At 26.9% G+C, this 26,266-nt stretch overlaps 2 long non-coding RNA genes across 2 annotated transcripts; both read left to right on the top strand.

Moving 5' to 3' along the window:
• Positions 1-4,052: 4,052 nt before the first annotated feature.
• On the top strand, positions 4,053-5,982 carry LOC145964299 (uncharacterized). The gene is made up of 3 exons (XR_014436406.1): positions 4,053-4,303; positions 4,665-4,735; positions 5,032-5,982. It is a non-coding gene; the product is annotated as an uncharacterized LOC145964299 (long non-coding RNA).
• Positions 5,983-22,013: 16,031 nt separating this feature from the next.
• Positions 22,014-24,566, top strand: LOC145964204 (uncharacterized). Its single transcript, XR_014436368.1, has 3 exons — positions 22,014-22,930; positions 23,291-23,361; positions 23,662-24,566. It is a non-coding gene; the product is annotated as an uncharacterized LOC145964204 (long non-coding RNA).
• Positions 24,567-26,266: the final 1,700 nt, after the last annotated feature.

Genomic DNA, 26,266 nt, shown 5'->3' with positions numbered 1-26,266 from the left:
AATTCCAAATAAAACAATTGAATCGTGGAAACAATTAACATTAATAAAAGGCTCCATTAATCTTTTAATAATCATATAATCAAAATACTTCTAATCTAATATAATCTAAAATACTTCTATATACTTTAATATATTCACGTATATATGTATTAAAGTATGTAACATATTTCGATAATGAACAGACAATAACATCGACCTTGGTGGCGTAAACAATAGCGGGCCAATGTTAATTTGCCATAGTCTTGAAAAATGTTTCGATAAAAAAAATAATAATAACACGGTTTTCGGTCTTGGCGGCGTATGATGTCAGATTAATTTTTTCGGCTCTATTATCATTCGCGCGACGACATTCAAAGAGTAAATAATGGTGCGAGACGCTCCGTTAAAAATTCCTTTTCTAAACACGATCGCGATCAACATCAAAACATTGTTCGTTGTATTAAAACACGTAGAATATATTTCGAGGAACGAATAATAACACGGTGTTCGGCCTTGACAACGTAAACAATAACGCGCTAGTGTTTAAGTCACACGGTCTTGGTATCATTCATGCGGCGACAGTCGAGCAATAAAGATGGTAGTGCGAAATACATCGTAAAATCACGTTGTTAAATTAATTATTAATTAAACGACTATTGTATCATGACTTTTAATTACTATATTAAACTTTCGAACCTATAATTCGTATTTATATACATATATATGCATATATATATATATCAATAATGAAAACAGCATTTGTAACGAGTTAGTATTTAATTGGATCTCATATAAAAAGAGCGAATCGTACTTCTCTATCCCTTATACGATATATTAAAGTGCGTTTCTCGTAATTATTCCGCGATCGGAAGTGCTGTGCAAAGTGTCTCGCAATCGTTTTTATATATGGTTAAATATAATTAATTGTTTGTTCGCGAGTGAATATCAGTGCTACGAGGAAACAGCAAAAGATGAAAAAGAAAGGAGAAAGACATCTGGAAAAGTATTGGCCAGCCAGAGAGCAGTGATAGAGCCTGAAGCAGCCAGAGAGATATGCGGTGAGTAATTTATAAAAATTATTTATTATTTATATATATTATTTTCAAAATAGATATATTGCTTATTATTTTTTATTGTTTATTATCTCGATAATATATATAATTCGCTCTAAAAATCACAAAATATAATGCATGTATAAAATATCCAGGTTTTATTTTAACACATTTGAAGTATCTATAATAAAGTATCCATAATAGTTTTGTTATTAATTAATACTTTTATATAGAAATATGTTAATATTTTATAAAATATTTTTAAAATAATATAATTATTTAAATATTTCATATTTACATAAAAATTAACATGCTCTCCTTATTAAAATTATATTTTTCAAAAATTTATAATAAAAAACATATTTTTTTGCTAGTTTTATATTTAAAATATTAATATCAGAGATAAATCTCTCTTAAAAGATAAAAAAATGCGTGTAATAATTAGTTTTACAAAATAAATTATTTTGAGATTTATAAAGAATAGATTTATAAGAGTATTAATTGATTATATTTGTATTTAATTTTTGACGTAAAGATTTAAAAATAAAAGTATGTGACAAGAATTAAAATTATATAAATTATCATTTTATTCTGATCTTTATAAGAATAATTATTTCTTTAACGATACTTAAAGATTGTTAAATATAAATATTATATATTTCAAATATAAATATTATATATTTCATTTTATCAAAAATAAATATTTCAAGGGTTTTTAAAAATAATATATATTACATAGCATAATGCATATAAATAATTAAAAAGTACCTTTATCGTGAAGATAAAAATGGATCAATTAATCATATAATTATTTTCTACCTCCAGTAAAAGGAGGAAAAAATTATAATTTATCACAATTAAGAATATTCAAACAGCTGTTTTATAAGTAATAAATAATAAATTAATTATAAAGCATAGATGTATTGTTGAAGCAGATGCACTGTTTATTGATAATTAATTAGAAATGTAAGGAGTAAAATATTCTGTGTGAGATTATATATTATAAAAAATGAGAAATATATGTGTGTGTACGCAGAGAAGAATATCATTCTATTGCCAAGAAAAGCGATTACTCAGTTTATTTTTCTTTTTTTAAGTAATAGTTTTCTTCAACAAAGAATATATTCTTGATAATAATTTTAAAATATACTCATCACGAGTGTCAGAAAATCTCATTATCATGTACTCAAAAGAAGAATTTATTTTCTCTTCAAGAATATTGTAAAGTGGTATCAAAAAAAAATCAAACTTACTTTACGCCAACTCTTGTAGTAAGCAAACCAAATTTTTGTTTTAATTTAATATTCTTGACTAAAATACTGCACTTATTAAAATTCAGAATATATTCAATTAAATTTAATGCTTGTGGTGAATTTGTAATATATTTGCGGATATACAAACTTATGATATACTTAAAATAAATAATATTTATTTGAATACAGTATACATTTTTCTCTGTGTAATAAAAAGTAATACTATAGGATTATAATTATAACAAATCGATTAGTATACATTCTTGATAAGCAAAGTTCTTTGATTATGCTGATCGAGATGCTCTGTGTAATGTTCCTTGTAGTCATTATTCACAAACAATTAACGACAGTTCGAAAAATTAATTAACTTCACGGTTAATGATTTATTAAATGTGTCAAAGTGTGTGATAGTTATTTACTGAATTAAATATTTCACACACAATTTATTCATTCTCAAAGTAGAAATCAAAGCGACGAAAATAGATAATTATTAACTAATATCTCATTGTAATATATTTACAAACAATAATTATTTTTATTATAATTCTCACATGTACATTTCTTATATTCAAATATAATCTCGCATCACGAATAATAATAGATCAAATGACTAATAATTAATTTCCGATACAATATTTTAAATAAATTTGAATTGTGTGATATGTATACTATATAATTTTATAATATATATTTTATAATTATTATATATATTTTATATATATTTTATAATTTATTTTTTAATTAAAAGGCGAATTAATCAGGACTTGATTTTTAGAAACATATCTGCATGTTTCTCTTTTTTAATCGAGAAAAAAGAGAGGTGCTATATAGATAATTTTTCAATTATATAATAAATTTCACACAAATTATACATTATATTATAAATGTATATAATCCACCCCTCTATGGGTACACCTTGACGCGGTGGGGTGGCTCAGTACTTGGATGGTGCCTTGAGGTTTATTTTAAATTTTTTAATTTAGGATAAATCTCAAGGAGCCTGAAGGGGAAGCTAAGTACCCTTTCACGTCGTCGGTGCCGTCAACGTGTCGCGGACGGCGGCGTTTCGTTACCGCGTTTTCGCGTTTAGCTTTCTCGCGTCATCGCGTTTAGCTTTCTCGCGTCATCGCGTTTTCGCGCTTCCGCGTTGGACTTTTCGTATAAAAATCCCAATTTCATTATTGTCACGAGTCTCTACTTCCGATGCCACCTAACTAGGATTTCGAGTTTGCACACGTTGCTATGCAACGTACACTCGTGCTTCGTGCTTCGTCAAGTAATTCGGCCCGAATTAGTTAGAACTCGATCGATTGCTCGGAATGGTCGTCAATGGGTTCCTTCTCTTTGCTCGTCTACAGCCACACGCACTGCGTGTGTTAACCCTGTCGAGGAGTCGAGTGGATTCCCCTAGGCACGATTTTCGCTCGGTAAAAGGGGTTGCCTCCCCCTTTTCTAAATTGCTGAATGTTAGCATTTAAAAAATGTGGGTATCCTCTTCTTTTGCCGTCTACCAGCCTGGTGTAGCCATATCCTGCATTGCGGGAAACTTCGTGTTCCGGGCGAAGCACCTGAAATCGTGCTTAGCGGGTCCAGGTTCGGTACGAGATAGGATAATTATGCGCGAAAAAGAGTTGGTGAACTTCATTTTCCTCTATTTCCGTCAATCGTTTCGTCTTCTTTCCGGTTTGGGCTTAATCCTTGCTCGTTGTATCGTTGCATTCCTGACCTATTGGCTCGAAGCTGATTCTCATAAGTGAAATGGGATTTTCGTTCGTACCGAAATCGGGAGTGCCGTTCAAAGTATATACATATTAAGTATGTACATCGCGCGACCAAATAGAAAATTTTTTATCGTATCGAAATAGTGCGGAAACCGTTTAGTATCGCGCGTAAAAGTGCGAAAATAGCGATATAAAAATATCGCTCGTGAGTGCGGGAGTACCGTTAAGTATCGCGCGTCTAACTGAGAGGAGGAGGAGGCCTAGGAGAGGCATCAGGCTCCGGCAGAGCAACCTTCTGGTAAGCAATTTATTTATTTGTAATTATATATTAAATATTAAATATATTTATTATAATTTAAATTAAACTATTAATCGCAACAATTAATTTGATTTGTTTATTTATATGATTTAAATAAGAGAGAATTGAAGAAAAAGATTTTTAAATTAAAGCTATAATCTCTTGTAAAGGTATAAGCTTTTATAAAGTTATTAAAAAATTATTAATAATGTTTTTTTTTTTAATTTATAGAATTATTTTATTAATCTACTTATTATTATATGGATCGAATATAAGATCCAATACATACAATAATAATTCTTTGAAATATTAATTATTTTGAACGTTATTACAATAAAGATTTTCTATTTGTATGTTATAGATCAACCCTGACGATCTGAGAGGAGGAGCAGGCCTAGGAAAGGCATCCTGCACCAGCGGAACAACCTGATGGTGAGTATTATTATTTATATTAATTGTATAAATAAATAAATTAATTTATTAATTTGATTTATGAATGATTTAAACAAGAAAAAATTGGGAAAATTTTTGTAATAATTCTTTCTATATAATTCTTTCTAAAGGTTCTACTTAAAAAACTAATTAATTATAAAATTATTTCATATTTATATATCTATTTATAATTGCGCATATCGGATATAAAATTCAATGAGTCCAATAATAATTTCTTAAAATATTAATTATTTTAAACATTGATGTAATTTGCATTTTATATTTGTATGTTACAGACAACGTAGCTTCAATATCAACTCCGCTGTTGCGCATCAGTGCCGGTAAGTGACAACCTTTTATTTTGAAGCAAAGGATTTATAAATGCATGAAGAAATCCATTGCTTCTAACTCTCAGTTGGCGCGACAATACGCGAGTAAAAATTAAAGTGAAAAAGTAAAGGAAAAATATTTTTAAAATAAAGATAGATGATATTTTTATTGCAATTGTATGATAGACATACATGAAATATTCTAAATTTCTATTATATATCTGTCTCTATAAAAAACAATTTTATATAAATATAGATTTTTAATCTATAAATATTTAATCTATAAAATAAAGATATTTATAACCAACCCGCCAACCGAGAGTTAAAATGCATGCTTTTTATCTTTTATGCATGATAATTTATATTTTGCAATTTTTGACGACTGAATAACGTGCGTTAAAGAAACGATCATAATATCGCACGATCGTTTTTTAAACAAATTAGTCGTCAGAATGAATGGCCAGAAGTGGAGATAACTGGCTTGAAAAATACATGGTCAATATTGGCCAAAAGATGTGTTGCGCGGCTAAGGCTCTTTAAATTTTATCGCGAATTTCCGATTAGGGCTCCTTAAATGCCTCATTATCGCGGATTCCTAATTAGGGCTCCCCAAATTGCACCTTATCGCGAATTTCTGCTGGTGTAAGCCAGCAAGTAGGGCGGCTGTTAAGTTTGTTAGGCTGTTAGGACTGTTAGGACTGTTAGGGATGTTAGGGATGTTAGGGATGTTAGGACTGTTAGGACTGTTAGGGCTGTTAAGACTGTTAGGTTTGTTAGGGCTATTAGGACATATAAAAATTAAATTTATTTTCAGGGAAAAAAACATAAAAATGTTATTTTTAGGGATATTTTCATATATATAATTTATTTTATGTAAAATTAAATAAATTATATATAAAGAATTGAAATTAATTAGAAAAAAATTATAAATAAAAATAAAAAATTAATGTATGGACAATGTAAAAAATGTAACTTAAATACATAATATACATTTAAGTTGCATTTTATTATTCGTATAATATGTATTAAATTTTATTTTGTATAAATTTTTTTTGTATTAATATTTTATTTTATCACTTATATAAAAATTGTATTTTCTTAAAATTATACAATTTTAAGTTCAAATGTGAATGTTATTAGTATCTAATGTGATAATATTGATATCGGTAAAATATTGAGAAAAAAAAGTAATTCAAACTAAATAATTTCTTTTTCTAATTTATTTGAATCTATATACATTGATTATCATTGATTAATCATTTCAAGTAATAAAAATTTTACAATTTTCTTATGTTGAGAATATTGATACTAATAGCATCTATAAATTGTATTATTTTTTATTTTTCATAATTTTCTGCACAATTGTATATAAATTGTAATAATGTCTAATTGTAATAATGTAAAAGAAATCTATTGTACATTACACGAAATTAGAAGAATACGTACAATAACAAAATTTGTTGAATTAACACATTTAATATATATTTTATTTGAATATTTTTATTGTAAAATTATTAAAGTATTTGGATAGCTTATTTTTTTATACTAAAAGATCATTAATAAATTCGAGAAACTTTCCTAATCGCGCAAATACCGTAAAAAAATTCTTTTACGTAATATAAAGATATTATTAAATAAAAATTCGTCGCGCTTTTAACATTACAGAAACACAAGTATATTCGAAAATAAAATATTACGAAAGATTAAACATTATCGATCACGCGGAAATTAAAATCTGTAAAACAAAATAATTTTTTTTGATTATCATTTTCAATTAAATGTATTTCGAGGATTTCGTATCGCGTTAAATATTTATTGAACGATTTTATAATAAATTATATTGCAAACAATTGCGTTGTTTTCATGTTTTTGGACGTGATCGCTGTCACGGCGAAGAAACCTTATCGCTATCCCTCATGTCAGGTGGACGCTAGCAAATGCGCGGTTTGTACTGGCGGATAGTCGAAACGATTTTCATTGTGGAAAGTTATTTCTTGTCGGTTTTGGGGATCTATCTTCAACGCATAGTTCGGTGCTTTATTAAAAATTGGAAGTTTCCATTACAGAGTTGGAATTAAACCCAGGTTTTCTTGGTGGTTCCTGAAAACAATGTTTTTGGCAGTGATTTAACGACGATCACCGTACATTGTTTGAAATCGAATCATAAAATTCATTAAATATACTTTGAGAAAAGATATATTTTCTTTTTTTTTTTTGTTAAAAATGTTCTTCTATTAATGTCAATATTATTTTAATAATGAAAATATTTAATAATAGTTCAAAAATGGATATAATAGATAAAATTCACTTTTCCAAATATAAATTTAATTTAATAAGTTTTTGCAGACTTTTTTGTGCAAAATTTTTATTATTTGAAAAATTATGGTTACAAACAAGTATATTTTATTAATTAATTTTGAATTAATTTTATTTTTGGTCTCTTTTAAGAAACCACTTGCAGGGATTACTGGATGCTCCACTATCTTAATATATTACAATTAGTTTATTTTAGATAAGAGTGTATATATAATAAAATACATGTGCGTAAATTGTGACATATTTGAAAAACTATTTTTTTATATTATTCTTAATAATATATTAGGAATGCATGATATAATATAAAATGTGTGAGTAATTAAAAAATTCGAGACAAATCGAATGGGTACTCTGATATCAGTAAGATATCTGCAAATTATTGTTACGTGCTAAGTGTTAACTGTTAAATGCAACAGAAAAATTAATTCCTTGATAATCTTTCATTTGATGTTGCTAAATATTCAAATTGAATTTTTTTTAAATCTCGCTGTTATCAGATTTGATTTGTCTCGAATTTTGAACACATTTGGTACCCTAAAATTATTATTATTCACACATTTAACCAAGCAACGATAAAAGCGCATGTATTTCATTTTACCTAAATATATTTGATTGTAACATGTATATAAAAATCATTATATCCAGTCATTTTTTAGTAAAAACAAAAGATTTCTTAAAATGGAAGAACATGTTTTTTTTCACGCGAATTTTAATCTCATATATTGAAAATGATAAGAAGGGTAACAGTCGTTAATCCGCTGCCGAAATCACTGTTATTGGGAGCAATCAGGAAGATCGGGGATTCGTTCCTTCCTGTAGAGGGGCTTCTGATGTTTAATGAATCACTTAACTATTCGTTGTGGATCGATTTCGCGAGATCCGAAATAGAAGAAATAAGACAAATTGAAGTCGCTTTCCACTTTTAGGATCGTTCTTCTCTTTGTCAGATATTAACCAGCGTGTCACTTGGCAGAGGGATTTTGATCTGGTCTAATCGTTGGGCCAGTTATCCTTCATTGAACGTGGCGATAACGCGATTATTTTAAGGAACATTTTACAAAGTTTAGCCTGTTTGCAATTGTTCGCGGAACAAGATATATACTTTACTTTTGATCGCGAAATTTACATGAAATTGTATATTTGAAAAGAAATCGAGTATTAGATTCTGCATCCGCGTTTGATTCCTTACGTATATTATAATTATAATATTGTACAAATTATATGAAATGCGCCTCTAAAGTTGCAATATTTTTATTGTAGCACAAAATGATAATAATTATATTGCGTGTGCGCACGTTGTATTTCGATTATTATAGAAATTATGTGTATTGTGATTAAATATTATTATTATTATTAATTTATTTATTTATCATATTTATTCGCGAAATTTAAACCGTGATTTTTTCTCTGATTTAATTGTTGGGTAACATCGAAGTTTTACTTATCTTTTCGCGTCATCGAACATTTCTTTTAGAAAATCTTACAAAATGCATTAAAATTTCGCATTAAAATTACTCTTTCTTAATTGAGAGGAACATAATCGATAAATTTATTAATGATTCTTTTAGTCGCGATAGATTATCAGCTACGCTAATCTAAAAATTTTCTAAAAATTTCTAATCAATTTTACGTTGTACGTATTGCGGATATTTTCGTGTAATATAGTAAAATAATCTACGTATATATTCTACATAACAATTTTTTATGTATTATTTTATGTATTATATATAATGTACATTTTATTGTTATAATTATGTATTATACTATATATTTTCGACGAAAAATTTTATGTATTATCTTATGTATTATCAATTTTATGTATTAACAATAATGTAAAATTTTATATATTAACAAATTTATGTATTATATACATATGTATTATGTATTATGTATATATATTTTATTATTGTTATTGTTATACAGTATATACTTTCAATTTGATTGTATTATTATATATCAAATTAATTTTGTAATTTATATTTTATAACTCTATTGTTTTTCGAGCTAACATAAAATATTATATATTAAGTTATACTATTATGAAAATGATAACAAAATTATGTGTAAAAGTTATTTATAACACTTACAATAGAGAATAAATCTTGAATAAAAGTCGAAAAATGGAAAATAAATCTTGCAATATCTTCATTTTTCGAAAAATTATCTTACTCTCCGAACTTTCCTTCTTTTTGTGTTTCCATATATATAGTATTATTGTAAGTCCAAGCGTGTGTGTGTGTGTGCTCTCAACATCATTATCCGTATTATTGAAAATATTTGAATAAATTCGAATACATATTTATTTGATGTTGATAGCATCACCAATTTATATAAATTGTACTATAATTATAATATATATTTTGTAATATATTTTTATATGACTGCAAGCTATGTAATTATACATTATAATATTTTATAATTACATAATATATGTATATTTTATAAATTCTTTGTATTATATTTTCTATTTGGAAAATTTGAAAAACCTACATTATTAAAAAAAAATAAAATAAAAAAATTATACCTTCTCGATGGTATCTCCACCTTAACGAAGGCATTTGCCGGGTGAGGAGGTTTGAGTACTCTAATGATCCGGAGAGCTATGCCGGCGGTAACATAGGCCGGTATTCATACAATCTGTTTTTATATTTAATCATCTAAATATAGTCTTAGATCGCATCTTAAAATTCTGTTCAGTCTCAATGAAATAACAAACATTTTCTAAATTTTACTTAAAACGATTTTAAATATAAGACTATGTGAACACCGGCCTTAATTACTGGTAGGGTCACCCATGCCGGATAGGTCAAAGAGAAAGAGTCAGACTAAGAGAGATACCCCGATAATTATAATTATTATATTAATAATTATTAATTATTAGTATAATAATTATATTATAATATATTATATTATAATACTTAGTTTATAATTATTATATATTTTGAATAAGATGGAAGAGAGTAAAAGGATGATAAAACCATAAGAAGAAAGAAGCACGAGTCCCTATGGTCTTGGGAATGCGACAGAACACAACACTGCAAAGATTTGAAGAAGAAGATGCATCGGATAAACATGCGTAGTAATTGAGAATAGCTTGCAATTAAGTCGACTAATAATAGTAATACTTTATAATTATGTTACATTTTATAATTTAACACATTGCATTATATATACATATAAAGCATCAAGCATTAAATAGATCATCTAAAAGCATGCCATGACACCTCTCATTCTTCTCTGTTATTATAAAGAAACTAATAGAACTAATCTCTCGTAAAAAAATTAAAATTTTGATAAAAAATTTCATAATTGATTTCATAATTTAATCAAGTATCAAGTATTTGAGTCATATTTCTCTTAGTGTATAAAAAAATTATAATTAAATTAAATTATAATTAAAAGTAAATAATTGTTAGTTTCTTAAAAAGAAATAGATTTTATTTTAATCATTATTAAAAAATCACTATTATTATTATAGAAACAAAAATTGAAAAAAATACATTTCAGGAACAATTTGGTATTTTATAAGTTAGTTTTTTAAAATTATATATATATATATATATATATATATATAATGATAAATTAATATTATAAATAAAAAAAGATAATATAGGTTTTCTTTTCTAGAATGGGAAGTATAAATAATAATATTACAAAAAAATCAGGAGGGGAAATTTTACAATTGATTTAAAAAAGTTACGAATGAAAAGCTTAGTGTTACTAACAAAATGTAAGAATTAATCGCCAGATTAAGAATTATATTTATCAGAAATTTGCTACATTTATAATTTGCATTTTGCTCTATATCGATAAAAATAAAAGATTTGGAATCACGTTTATGCGCGCGTTATAAAAAAATATCAATAATCTGGAGCAAGAACTGACATCCCATTACGTAATTCAAAAAATACAAAAAAGCAGAAGGTAGGAAATATTACACTGCGCAAATTTAGGACACGTCCATTCTTTTGCCAATACTCCAAACTGTATGGTTGCAGATATCAGATATATATATATATATTTATATATATATATATATTTATATATATATATATATTTATATATTTATTTATTTATACTTATTTATACTTTTAGTATATATTTAGTTATATTTGTATTGCAAATATTAATAAACTTCGAAGAAAAGATTTAATTATTGGGAAAATAATACTAGAGAACTTATAAAATATGCAATAATCCCTCGATTGGGTTATAAATAATATATCTTTAGTTAATACTTTCTATACATCTTTTTTCATATAATTATTTGACGATCTAAATATATATATATATATATATGTATATATATATATATATATATATATATATATATATATATATATAAAATTCGACTGAGAATGCGTAGTAAAACGATCGAATGGCAAAATCGAATAATTAACATAACGGAAAGCCTTATGTATATTAATCGTTTAATAAATAATTAATCTGTGTGTACGTGTATGCGTGAATTAAAAATATACTTGTATATAAATTCAATTCTTGTATATGTATGTACCTCATAATACGCGTAAAATATTTTGGCAGCGAGGTCAATAACACGACGTTCGGCCTTGATGACGTAGCGCGCTATTGTTTACATAGGCGAAGACCTTGTATCATTCGCACGGCGACATTCCAGTAGTAAAGTAGTGATACGAAACACTTCGTATTATTGAATTCTTTTCCTAAAAGTGCGATCACGATTAGTATCGAAATATACACGTAATTCCCCCCCTACGACTATTACAATTAACAATTAATTAACTCTTAATAAATAACATGAAACTATATGATGATAAATCCATCGAAACGCGATCCTTCATTATTCGAAATATAATTCTTTTATTTAATTGTATCTATAATTCTTTTCCTAAAAATGCGATCGCGATTAATATCGAAATATAATTCGCTACGACTATTACAATTAACAATTAATTAACGTTTAATAAATAACATGAAACTATATGATGATAAATCCATCGAAACGCGATCCTTCATTATTCCAAATAAAAATTGAAACGAAAGGGGCAAAAATTACAAATACATAGACTTTGTATCATTCACACAGCAACATTCCAACGGTAAAGTAGTGATACAAAACGCTTTGTATTATTGAATTCTTTTCCTAAACGCGATCGCTATTAGTATTGATATATAATTCGGTACGACTATTGTAATTAACAATTAATTACTTTAATATTTCAATCTGATGATTCCCGTTATTGTGCAAATATATTATACATCAATAAATAGAAATATCATTAGTATAAAAATCGAGTGGTACATGATTTTGCTTCATTTAAATGTCGAACGAATTATATATCATTAAATAGAAATATCATTAGTGTAAAAATCGAGTGATGTATGATTTTGCTTTGTTTAAATGTCGAGCGAATTGTAATATTTTTTGTGTTCCTCTCTCACAATATAATAAAATACGTATCTCGTATAATTATTTTGCGATCGGAAGTGCTGTGCAAAGTATCTCGCGATCGTTTCTATATATAACTAAATATTACTATATTACGGGGCGCAGAGTTAAATTCCAAATAAAACAATTGAATCGTGGAAACAATTAACATTAATAAAAGGCTCCATTAATCTTTTAATAATCATATAATCAAAAAAATCTAATATAATCTAAAATATTTCTATATACTTTAATATATTCACGTATATATGTATTAAAGTACGTAACATATTTCGATAATGAACAGACAATAACATCGACCTTGGTGGCGTAAACAATAGCGGGCTAATGTTTATCTGCCATAGTCTTGAAAAATGTTTCGATAAAAAAAATAATAATAACACGGTTTTCGGTCTTGGCGGCGTATGATGTCAGATTAATTTTTTCGGCTCTATTATCATTCGCGCGACGACATTCAAAGAGTAAATAATGGTGCGAGACGCTCCGTTAAAAATTCCTTTTCTAGACACGATCGCGATCAATATCAAAACATTGTTGTATTAAAATACGTAGAATATATTTCGAGGAACGAACAATAACACGGTGTTCGGCCTTGACAACGTAAACAATAACGCGCTAGTGTTTAAGTCACACGGTCTTGGTATCATTCATGCGGCGACAGTCGAGCAATAAAGATGATAGTGCGAAATACATCGTAAAATCACGTTGTTAAATTAATTATTAATTAAACGACTATTGCATCATGACTTTTAATTACTATATTAAACTTTCGAACCTATAATTCGTATTTATATACATATATATGCATATATATATATATATATATATATATATATATCAATAATGAAAACAACATTTGTAACGAGTTAGTATTTAATTTGATCTCATATAAAAAGACCGAATCGTACTTCTCTATATATGATATATTAAAGTGTGTTTCTCGTAATTATTCCGCGATCGGAAGTGCTGTGCAAAGTATCTCGCGATCGTTTCTATATATAACTAAATATTACTATATTACGGGGCGCAGAGTTAAATTCCAAATAAAACAATTGAATCGTGAACAATTAACATTAATGAAAGGTTCCATTAATCTTTTAATAATCATACAATTAAAAAATCTAATATAATCTAAAATACTTCTATATACTTTAATATATTCACGTATATATGTATTAAAGTATGTAACATATTTCGATAATGAACAGACAATAACATCGACCTTGGTGGCGTAAACAATAGCGGGCCAATGTTAATTTGCCATAGTCTTGAAAAATGTTTCGATAAAAAAAATAATAATAACACGGTTTTCGGTCTTGGCGGCGTATGATGTCAGATTAATTTTTTCGGCTCTATTATCATTCGCGCGACGACATTCAAAGAGTAAATAATGGTGCGAGACGCTCCGTTAAAAATTCCTTTTCTAGATACGATCGCGATCAATATCAAAACATTGTTTGTTGTATTAAAATACGTAGAATATATTTCGAGGAACGAATAATAACACGGTGTTCGGCCTTGACAACGTAAACAATAACGCGCTAGTGTTTAAGTCACACGGTCTTGGTATCATTCATGCGGCGACAGTCGAGCAATAAAGATGGTAGTGCGAAATACATCGTAAAATCACGTTGTTAAATTAATTATTAATTAAACGACTATTGTATCATGACTTTTAATTACTATATTAAACTTTCGAACCTATAATTCGTATTTATATACATATATATGCATATATATATATATCAATAATGAAAACAACATTTGTAACGAGTTAGTATTTAATTGGATCTCATATAAAAAGAGCGAATCGTACTTCTCTATCCCTTATACGATATATTAAAGTGCGTTTCTCGTAATTATTCCGCGATCGGGAGTGCTGTGCAAAGTGTCTCGCAATTGTTTCTATACATTGCTAAATATAATTAATTGTTTCTTTGTGCGAGTGAATATCAGTGCTACGAGGAAACAGCAAAGAATGAAAAAGAAAGGAGAAGGACATCTGGAAAAGTATTGGACAGCCAGAGAGCAGTGACAGAGCCTGAAGCAGCCAGAGAGAGATATGTGGTGAGTAATTTATAAAAATTATTTATTATTTATATATATTATTTTCAAAGTAGATATATTGCTTATCATTTTCTCGATAGTAGATTTATATAATTGGCAATTATCCAAACTAGATAAATAGAGACCAACCGAGACATCAAAAGTCGAATTAAATTTATAGATTTGAATATTAATTTTTCATTTTTGATTTAAAAAAAAAATTTAGAAAAACGCGATAGACTTTCTCAAAGATGATGGAGAAAGTTTATATATATCATAACTATATAAAATTATTTATATAAAAAATTTATATATGAAAAAAGTTTATATATGATAATTATTTTCTCTTTTCACAAACAAACGTAAATGTTCGAAATTCTTATTTGTTTTTTCGACCGTTAAACGAGTGGTTGGGAAATAGATAAGTTAGTATATTTGTGGAACCCAATTTGTTTACCTCACGTAAAAGGTAGAAATATAAAACTTTGTTTAATCACGCAATAATTTTCTTGAATGAGAAAGCTACACGAAAAATATGGTTTTAAATATATATAAAAAAATTCTATTCTTTTTAAAATTAGTGATTAAAGACAAAAAGAGAAACATATAAAATATAATTATAATTAGAAATAAATATAATTATAATTAGATATTTAGAAATATTTCGTGATAGTCAATAATTATATTTTTTATCGCATACATATGAAATTGTTGGGCATGAGAGTTAAACAAATTTTTCGTGTTATATTTGATATAACTAATACAGTATCAATACAGCGGATAAATTGGTAGATTCGCGAATCACAGTTCAGTAGAATGGAGATTTATTATTAAAGAGGAGAACAAATTTTAAATTTACTCCGAGATACTGAATGGATTTATGCAGAAATGATTACATGTATATATAAACGATAAAAATACGATAAGATACTTAAATTTTTTATGAAATAAAAATAAATTAATTCTCATCGGTACAATGCGGAACAACAGAATTATAGTATTCAGTAAATGTAATTAAATAGAAATAAATTCAAGTCATACACAAAGTGGTAATAAAGCAAATAATTAAGGAAAATTATTGCATGCAATTAAATTCTTTTTTAAATATATGTGCTTTCATGGAATACTATAAACGAAAATCTATTTTTTTATTTTAATCATAATTAATTTTACATAATATTAAAATATATATATATATATATATATATATATATATATATATATATATATATACATATATACATATATACATATATATATATTTATTTATATTTATGTATATTAATATCATTTAATATTTTATATAATTTAAAGTTTATATATACATATAGAATATATTTATAATATATAATACATATAGAATATTTTAATATTTCACATTGGTCAAATAAATTATTATTAAAGATAAAAGCAAATAATTAATTTCACAAATAATAAATATAATAAAATAAAATAGGTTATAAATTACTCACGATTATTTGCCATCGCACGATACGGTCAATGGATTATTTTCTTCATTTCTCTCGTTTATTTTTTTCTGCTCCTTTATGACACTCATTTGATATTCATTTACAAAAAAGGTAATTACGCACTAATCAGCATACAATCATATAGCAATTTACCTTTTGTACAACACTCGCGACGTTACACCATGCCTTTTGTCATTTTGCTACGTGATAATAATGCAATAAATCTCAAAAAGTTATGACTCACTCGACATTAATTGAAATCAAAATCAAAACGCGCCACTCGCTGTGTAAATAAAAATCGTACAAATTAATAATCACTAATTGCAAAAATTATAAAGAACAATCGCGTTTTGAAGGATCAATTCTCGACGAACGACTCGAGTCTTCCCGCGAGAAGTCTTTAGTTCGAACGCGTGACGCGCATAAACATAATATAACAATTCGTCATATAACAATTCTTTTAAGTAAATAACCAGTATATTGAAACAGTTTCACCAACTGGTCAATTGATCTGTTTTTATATCAGTAATTAAAACTGTTTCGATATACTGATTATTTATTTTAAAAGTTTATTCATTGTTGCCGCGATGTTAACGTACAGAATAAATGGAATACATTCATAAGTTACAATTTTATTATTAATAAATAGTTGATTTGACCATTGCTCTTTCCATTATTCGAAATACTCAATTATACGATTGGAATATAATTGGAATATAATTTCGAAGCACGTATTTCGCGTGATGCGTTCATTTAATTACAACAATTAAAAAGAATCGAATGCAATTAAGAATCGATGTGTGTGACGGGAATAAAAATTATAAATTATCATTTTGTTGCAATCCTTACGAGCAATAATTATTCTTCTATTAATATTTATAATTAAAAATATTTCGTTCGATGCTTTATCATATAATTATTTGACGAACTAAATATATATATATATATATATATATATATATATATATATATATAAAATTCGACTGAGAATGCGCAGTAAATCGAATGGCAAAATCGAATAATTAACATAACGGAAAGCCTTATGTATATTAAGCATTTAATAAATAATTAATCTGTGTGTACGTGTGTGCGTGAATTAAAAATATACTTGTATATAAATTCAATTCTTGTATATGTATGTACGTCATAATACGCGTAAAATATTTTTGGCAGCGAGGTCAATAACACGACGTTCGGCCTTGATGACGTAGCGCGCTATTGTTTACATAGGCGAAGACCTTGTATCATTCGCACGGCGACATTCCAGTAGTAAAGTAGTGATACGAAACACTTCGTATTATTGAATTCTTTTCCTAAAAGTGCGATCACGATTAATATCGAAATATACACGTAATTCCCCCCCTACGACTATTACAATTAACAATTAATTAACTCTTAATAAATAACATGAAACTATATGATGATAAATCCATCGAAACGCGATCCTTCATTATTCCAAATATAATTCTTTTATTTAATTGTATCTATAATTCTTTTCCTAAAAATGCGATCGCGATTAATATCGAAATATAATTCGCTACGACTATTACAATTAACAATTAATTAACGTTTAATAAATAACATGAAACTATATGATGATAAATCCATCGAAACGCGATCCTTTATTATTCCAAATAAAAATTGAAACGAAAAGGGCAAAAATTACAAATACATAGACTTTGTATCATTCACACGGCAACATTCCAACGGTAAAGTAGTGATACAAAACGCTTTGTATGTATTATTGAATTCTTTTCCTAAACGCGATCGCGATTAGTATTGAAATATAATTCGCTACGACTATTGTAATTAACAATTAATTGCTTTAATATTTCAATCTGATGATTCGCGTTATTGTGCAAATATATTATACATCAATAAATAGAAATATCATTAGTATAAAAATCGAGTGGTACATGATTTTGCTTCATTTAAATGTCGAACGAATTATATTATTATATATCATTAAATAGAAATATCATTAGTAAAAATCGAGTGATGTATGATTTTGCTTTGTTTAAATGTCGAGCAAATTGTAATATTTTTTGTGTTCCTCTCTCACAATATAATAAAATACGTATCTCGTATAATTATTTTGCGATCGGAAGTGCCGTGCAAAGTATTTCGCGATCGTTTCTATATATAACTAAATATTACTATATTACGGGGCGCAGAGTTAAATTCCAAATAAAACAATTGAATCGTGGAAACAATTAACATTAATAAAAGGCTCCATTAATCTTTTAATAATCATATAATCAAAAAAATCTAATATAATCTAAAATACTTCTATATACTTTAATATATTCACGTATATATGTATTAAAGTACGTAACATATTTCGATAATGAACAGACAATAACATCGACCTTGGTGGCGTAAACAATAGCGGGCTAATGTTTATCTGCCATAGTCTTGAAAAATGTTTCGATAAAAAAAATAATAATAACACGGTTTTCGGTCTTGGCGGCGTATGATGTCAGATTAATTTTTTCGGCTCTATTATCATTCGCGCGACGACATTCAAAGAGTAAATAATGGTGCGAGACGCTCCGTTAAAAATTCCTTTTCTAGACACGATCGCGATTAATATCAAAACATTGTTCGTTGTATTAAAATATGTAAAATATATTTCGAGGAACGAACAATAACACGGTGTTCGGCCTTGACAACGTAAACAATAACGCGCTAGTGTTTAAGTCACACGGTCTTGGTATCATTCATGCGGCGACAGTCGAGCAATAAAGATGATAGTGCGAAATACATCGTAAAATCACGTTGTTAAATTAATTATTAATTAAACGACTATTGCATCATGACTTTTAATTACTATATTAAACTTTCGAACCTATAATTCGTATTTATATACATATATATGCATATATATATATATATATATATATATATATCAATAATGAAAATAACATTTGTAACGAGTTAGTATTTAATTTGATCTCATATAAAAAGAGCGAATCGTACTTCTCTATCCCTTATATAATATATTAAAGTGCGTTTCTCGTAATTATTCCGCGATCGGGAGTGCTGTGCAAAGTGTCTCGCAATCGTTTCTATACATGGCTAAATATAATTAATTGTTTGTTCGCGAGTGAATGTGAGTGCTACGAGGAAACAGCAAAGGATGAAGAAGAAAGGGAAAGGACATCTGGAAAAGTATCGGACAGTCAGAGAGCAATGAGAGAGCCTGAAGCAGTTAGAGACATATGCGGTGAGTAATTTATAAAAATTATTTATTATATATATATATATATATATATATATATATTATTAATATATTTAATAATATATATATTATATATATATATATATATATATAATATATATATATATATATATATATATATATATATATTATTTTTAAAATAGATATATTGCTTATTATTTTTTCATTTTCTCGATAATATATATAATTCGCTCTAAAAATCACATAATGTAATGCATGTATCAAATATTCCAGGTTTTATTTTAACACATTTGAAGTATCTATAATAATGTATCTATAATAGTTTTGTTATTAATTAATACTTTTATATAGAAATATTTTAATATTTTATAAAATATTTTTAAAATAATATAATTATTTAAATATTTCGTATTTACATAAAAATTAACACACTCTCCTTATTAAAATTATATTTTTCAAAAATTTATAATAAAAAATACATTTTTTCGCTAGTTTTACATTTAAAATATTAATGTCAGAGATAAATCTCTCTTAAAAGATAAAAAAATGCGTGTATAATAATTAGTTTTACAAAATAAATTATTTTGAGATTTATAAAGAATAGATCTATAAGAGTATTAATTGATTATATTTGTATTTAATTTTTGACGTAATGATTTAAAAATAAAAGTATGTGACAAGAATTAAAATTATATAAATTATCATTTTATTTTGATCTTTATAAGAATAATTATTTCTTTAACGATACTTAAAGATTATTAAATATAAATAAATTTCATTTTATCAAAAATAAATATTTCAATAGTTTTTAAAAATAATATGTATTACATAGCATAATGCATATAAATAATTAAAAAGTACCTTTATCGCGAAGATAAAAATGGATCAATTAATCGTATAATTATTTTCTATCTCCAGTAAAAGGAGGAAAAAATTATAATTTATCACAATTAAGAATATTCAAATAGCTGTTTTATAAGTAATAAATAATAAATTAATTATAAAGCATAGATATACTGTTGAAGCAGATGCACTGTTTATTGATAATTAATTAGAAATGTAAGGAGTAAAATATTCTGTGTGAGATTATATATTATAAAAAATAAGAAATATGTGTGTGTACGCAGAGAAGAATATCATTCTACTGCCAAGAAAAGCGATTACTCAGTTTATTTTTCTTTTTTTAAGTAATAGTTTTCTTCAACAAAGAATATATTCTTGATAATAATTTTAAAATATACTCATCACGAGTGTCAGAAAATCCCATTATCATGTACTCAAAAGAAGAATTTATTTTCTCTTCAAGAATATTGTAAAGTTGTATAAAAAAAAAATCAAACTTACTTTACGCCAACTCTTGTAGTAAGCAAACCAAATTTTTGTTTTAATTTAATATTCTTGACTAAAATACTGCACTTATTAAAATTCAGAATATATTCAATTAAATTTAATGCTTGTGGTGAATTTATAATATATTTGCGGATATACAAACTTATGATATACTTAAAATAAATAATATTTATTTGAATACACAGTATACATTTTTCTCTGTGTAATAAAAAGTAATACTATAGGATTATAATTATAACAAATTGATTAGTATACATTCTTGATAAGCAAAGTTCTTTGATTATGCTGATCGAGATGCTCTGTGTAATGTTCCTTGTAGTCATTATTCACAAACAATTAACGATAGCAAACAGTTCGAAAAATTAATTAACTTCACGGTTAATGATTTATTAAATGTGTCAAAGTGTGTGATAGTTATTTACTGAATTAAATATTTCACACACAATTTATTCATTCTCAAAGTAGAAATCAAAGCGACGAAAATAGATAATTATTAACTAATATCTCATTGTAATATATTTACAAACAATAATTATTTTTATTATAATTCTCACATGTACATTTCTTATATTCAAATATAATCTCGCATCACGAATAATAATAGATCAAATGACTAATAATTAATTTCCGATACAATATTTTAAATAAATTTGAATTGTGTGATATGTATACTATATAATTTTATAATATATATTTTATAATTATTATATATATTTTATATATATTTTGTAATTTATTTTTTAATTAAAAGGCGAATTAATCAGGACTTGAAGCTTGTTTTTTAGAAACATATCTGCATGTTTCTCTTTTTTAATCGAGAAAAAAGAGAGGTGCTATATAGATAATTTTTCAATTATATAATAAATTTCACACAAATTATACATTATATTATAAATGTATATAATCCACCCCTCTATGGGTACACCTTGACGCGGTGGGGTGGCTCAGTACTTGGATGGTGCCTTGAGGTTTATTTTAAATTTTTTAATTTAGGATAAATCTCAAGGAGCCTGAAGGGGAAGCTAAGTACCCTTTCACGTCGTCGGTGCCGTCAACGTGTCGCGGACGGCGGCGTTTCGTTACCGCGTTTTCGCGTTTAGCTTTCTCGCGTCATCGCGTTTAGCTTTCTCGCGTCATCGCGTTTAGCTTTCTCGCGTCATCGCGTTTTCGCGCTTCCGCGTTGGACTTTTCGTATAAAAATCCCAATTTCATTATTGTCACGAGTCTCTACTTCCGATACCACCTAACTAGGATTTCGAGTTTGCACACGTTGCTATGCAACGTACACTCGTGCTTCGTGCTTCGTCAAGTAATTCGGCCCGAATTAGTTAGAACTCGATCGATTGCTCGGAATGGTCGTCAATGGGTTCCTTCTCTTTGCTCGTCTACAGCCACACGCACTGCGTGTGTTAACCCTGTCGAGGAGTCGAGTGGATTCCCCTAGGCACGATTTTCGCTCGGTAAAAGGGGTTGCCTCCCCATTTTCTAAATTGCTGAATGTTAGCATTTAAAAAATGTGGGTATCCTCTTCTTTTGCCGTCTACCAGCCTGGTGTAGCCATATCCTGCATTGCGGGAAACTTCGTGTTCCGGGCGAAGCACCTGAAATCGTGCTTAGCGGGTCCAGGTTCGGTACGAGATAGGATAATTATGCGCGAAAAAGAGTTGGTGAACTTCATTTTCCTCTATTTCCGTCAATCGTTTCGTCTTCTTTCCGGTTTGGGCTTAATCCTTGCTCGTTGTATCGTTGCATTCCTGACCTGTTGGCTCGAAGCTGATTCTCATAAGTGAAATGGGATTTTCGTTCGTACCGAAATCGGGAGTGCCGTTCAAAGTATATACATATTAAGTATGTACATCGCGCGACCAAATAGAAAATTTTTTATCGTATCGAAATAGTGCGGAAACCGTTTAGTATCGCGCGTAAAAGTGCGAAAATAGCGATATAAAAATATCGCTCGTGAGTGCGGGAGTACCGTTAAGTATCGCGCGTCTAACTGAGAGGAGGAGGAGGCCTAGGAGAGGCATCAGGCTCCGGCAGAGCAACCTTCTGGTAAGCAATTTATTTATTTGTAATTATATATTAAATATTAAATATATTTATTATAATTTAAATTAAACTATTAATCGCAACAATTAATTTGATTTGTTTATTTATATGATTTAAATAAGAGAGAATTGAAGAAAAAGATTTTTAAATTAAAGCTATAATCTCTTGTAAAGGTATAAGCTTTTATAAAGTTATTAAAAAATTATTAATAATGTTTTTTTTTTAATTTATAGAATTATTTTATTAATCTACTTATTATTATATGGATCGAATATAAGATCCAATACATACAATAATAATTCTTTGAAATATTAATTATTTTGAACGTTATTACAATAAAGATTTTCTATTTGTATGTTATAGATCAACCCTGACGATCTGAGAGGAGGAGCAGGCCTAGGAAAGGCATCCTGCACCAGCGGAACAACCTGATGGTGAGTATTATTATTTATATTAATTGTATATAAATGAATTAATTAATTTATTAATTTGATTTATATGAATGATTTAAACAAAAAAAATTGGGAAAATTTTTGTAATAATTCTTTCTATATAATTCTTTCTAAAGGTTCTACTTAAAAAAACTAATTAATTATAAAATTATTTCATATTTATATATCTATTTATAATTGCGCACATTGGATATAAAATTCAATGAGTCCAATAATAATTTCTTAAAATATTAATTATTTTAAACATTGATGTAATTTGCATTTTATATTTGTATGTTACAGACAACGTAGCTTCAATATCAACTCCGCTGTTGCGCATCAGTGCCGGTAAGTGACAACCTTTTATTTTGAAGCAAAGGATTTATAAATGCATGAAGAAATCCGTTGCTTCTAACTCTCAGTTGGCGGGACAATACGCGAGTAAAACTTAAAGTGGAAAAGTAAAGGAAAAATATTTTTAAAATAAAGATAGATGATATTTTTATTGCAATTGTATGATAGACATACATGAAATATTTTAAATTTCTATTATATATCGGTCTCTATAAAAAACAATTTTATAAAAATATAGATTTTTAATCTATAAATATTTAATCTACAAAATAAAGATATTTATAACCAATCCGCCAACCGAGAGTTAAAATGCATGCTTTTTATCTTTTATGCATGATAATTTATAGTTTGCAATTTTTGACGACTGAATAACGTGCGTCAAAGAAACGATCATATTATCGCACGATCGTTTTTTAAACAAATTAGTCGTCAGAATGAATGGCCAGAAGTGGAGATAACTGGCTTGAAAAATACATGGTCAATATTGGCCAAAAGATGTGTTGCGCGGCTAAGGCTCTTTAAATTTTATCGCGAATTTCCAATTAGGGCTCCTTAAATGCCTCATTATCGCGGATTCCTAATTAGGGCTCCCCAAATTGCACCTTATCGCGAATTTCTGCTGGTGTAAGCCTGCAAGTAGGGCTGTTAGGTTTGTTAGGCTGTTAGGACTGTTAGGACTGTTAGGACTGTTAGGGATGTTAGGGATGTTAGGGATGTTATGTTTGTTAGGGCTATCAGGGCATATAAAAATTAAATTTATTTTCAGGGAAAAAAACATAAGAATATGTTATTTTTAGGGATATTTTCATATATATAATTTATTTTATGTAAAATTAAATAAATTATATATAAAGAATGGAAATTAATTATAAAAAAATTATAAATAAAAATAAAAAATTAATGTATGGAAAATGTAAAAAATGTAACTTAAATACATAATGTACATTTAAGTTGCATTTTATTATACGTATAATATGTATTAAATTTTATTTTGTATAAATTTTTTTTTGTATTAATATTTTATTTTATCATTTATATAAAAATTGTATTTTCTTAAAATTATACAATTTTAAGTTCAAATGTGAATGTTATTAGTATCTAATGTGATAATATTGATATCGGTAAAATATTGAGAAAAAAAAGTAATTCAAACTAAATAATTTCTTTTTCTAATTTATTTGAATCTATATACATTGATTATCATTGATTAATCATTTCAAGTAATAAAAATTTTACAATTTTCTTATGTTGAGAATATTGATACTAATAGCATCTATAAATTGTATTATTTTTTATTTTTCATAATTTTCTGCACAATTGTATATAAATTGTAATAATGTCTAATTATAATAATGTAAAAGAAATCTATTGTACATTACACGAAATTAGAAGAATACGTACAATAACAAAATTTGTTGAATTAACACATTTAATATATATTTTATTTGAATATTTTTATTGTAAAATTATTAAAGTATTTGGATAGCTTATTTTTTTATACTAAAAGATTATTAATAAATTCGAGAAACTTTCCTAATCGCGCAAATACCGTAAAAAAGTTTTTTTACGTAATATAAAGATATTATTAAATAAAAATTCGTCACGCTTTTAACATTACAGAAACACAAGTATATTCGAAAATAAAATATTGCGAAAGATTAAACATTATCAATCACGCGGAAATTAAAATCTGTAAAACAAAATAATGTTCTTTGATTATCATTTTCAATTAAATGTATTTCGAGGATTTCATATCGCGTTAAATATTTATTGAACGATTTTATAATAGATTATATTGCAAACATTTGCGTTGTTTTCACGTTTTTGGACGTGATCGCTGTCTCGGCGAAGAAACCTTATCGCTATCCCTCATGTCAGGTGGACGCTAGCAAATGCGCGGTTTGTACTGGCGGATAGTCGAAACGATTTTCATTGTGGAAAGTTATTTCTTGTCGGTTTTGGGGATCTATCTTCAACGCATAGTTCGGTGCTTTATTAAAAATTGGAAGTTTCCATTACAGAGTTGGAATTAAACCCAGGTTTTCTTGGCGGTTTCTGGAAACAATGTTTTTGGCAGTGATTTAACGACGATCACCGTACATTGTTTGAAATCGAATCATAAAATTCATTAAATATACTTTGAGAAAAGATATATTTTCTTTTTTTTTTGTTAAAAATGTTTTTCTATTAATGTCAATATTATTTTAATAATGAAAATATTTAATAATAGTTCAAAAATGGATATAATAGATAAAATTCACTTTTCCAAATATAAATTTAATTTAATAAGTTTTTGCAGACTTTTTGTCCAAAATTTTCATTATTTGAAAAATTATGGTTACAAACAAGTATATTTTACTAATTAATTTTGAATTAATTTTATTTTTGGTCTCTTTTAAGAAACCACTTGCAGGCACTGGATGCTCCACTATTTCAGTATATTATAATTAGTTTATTTATGCTAGATAGAAGACGAATATATATGTATATATAATAAAATACATGTGCGAAATTGTGATATATTTGAAAAAACTCTTTTTTGTATTATTCTTAA

The sequence above is a fragment of the Camponotus vicinus genome, unplaced genomic scaffold, assembly GCF_025532165.1.
Source record: "Camponotus vicinus isolate PSW18456_S1 unplaced genomic scaffold, iyCamVici1.0 SCAF_13, whole genome shotgun sequence".
NCBI classification, from domain to species: Eukaryota; Metazoa; Arthropoda; class Insecta; order Hymenoptera; family Formicidae; genus Camponotus; species Camponotus vicinus.
This window is presented reverse-complemented; position numbering and strand designations above follow the sequence as displayed.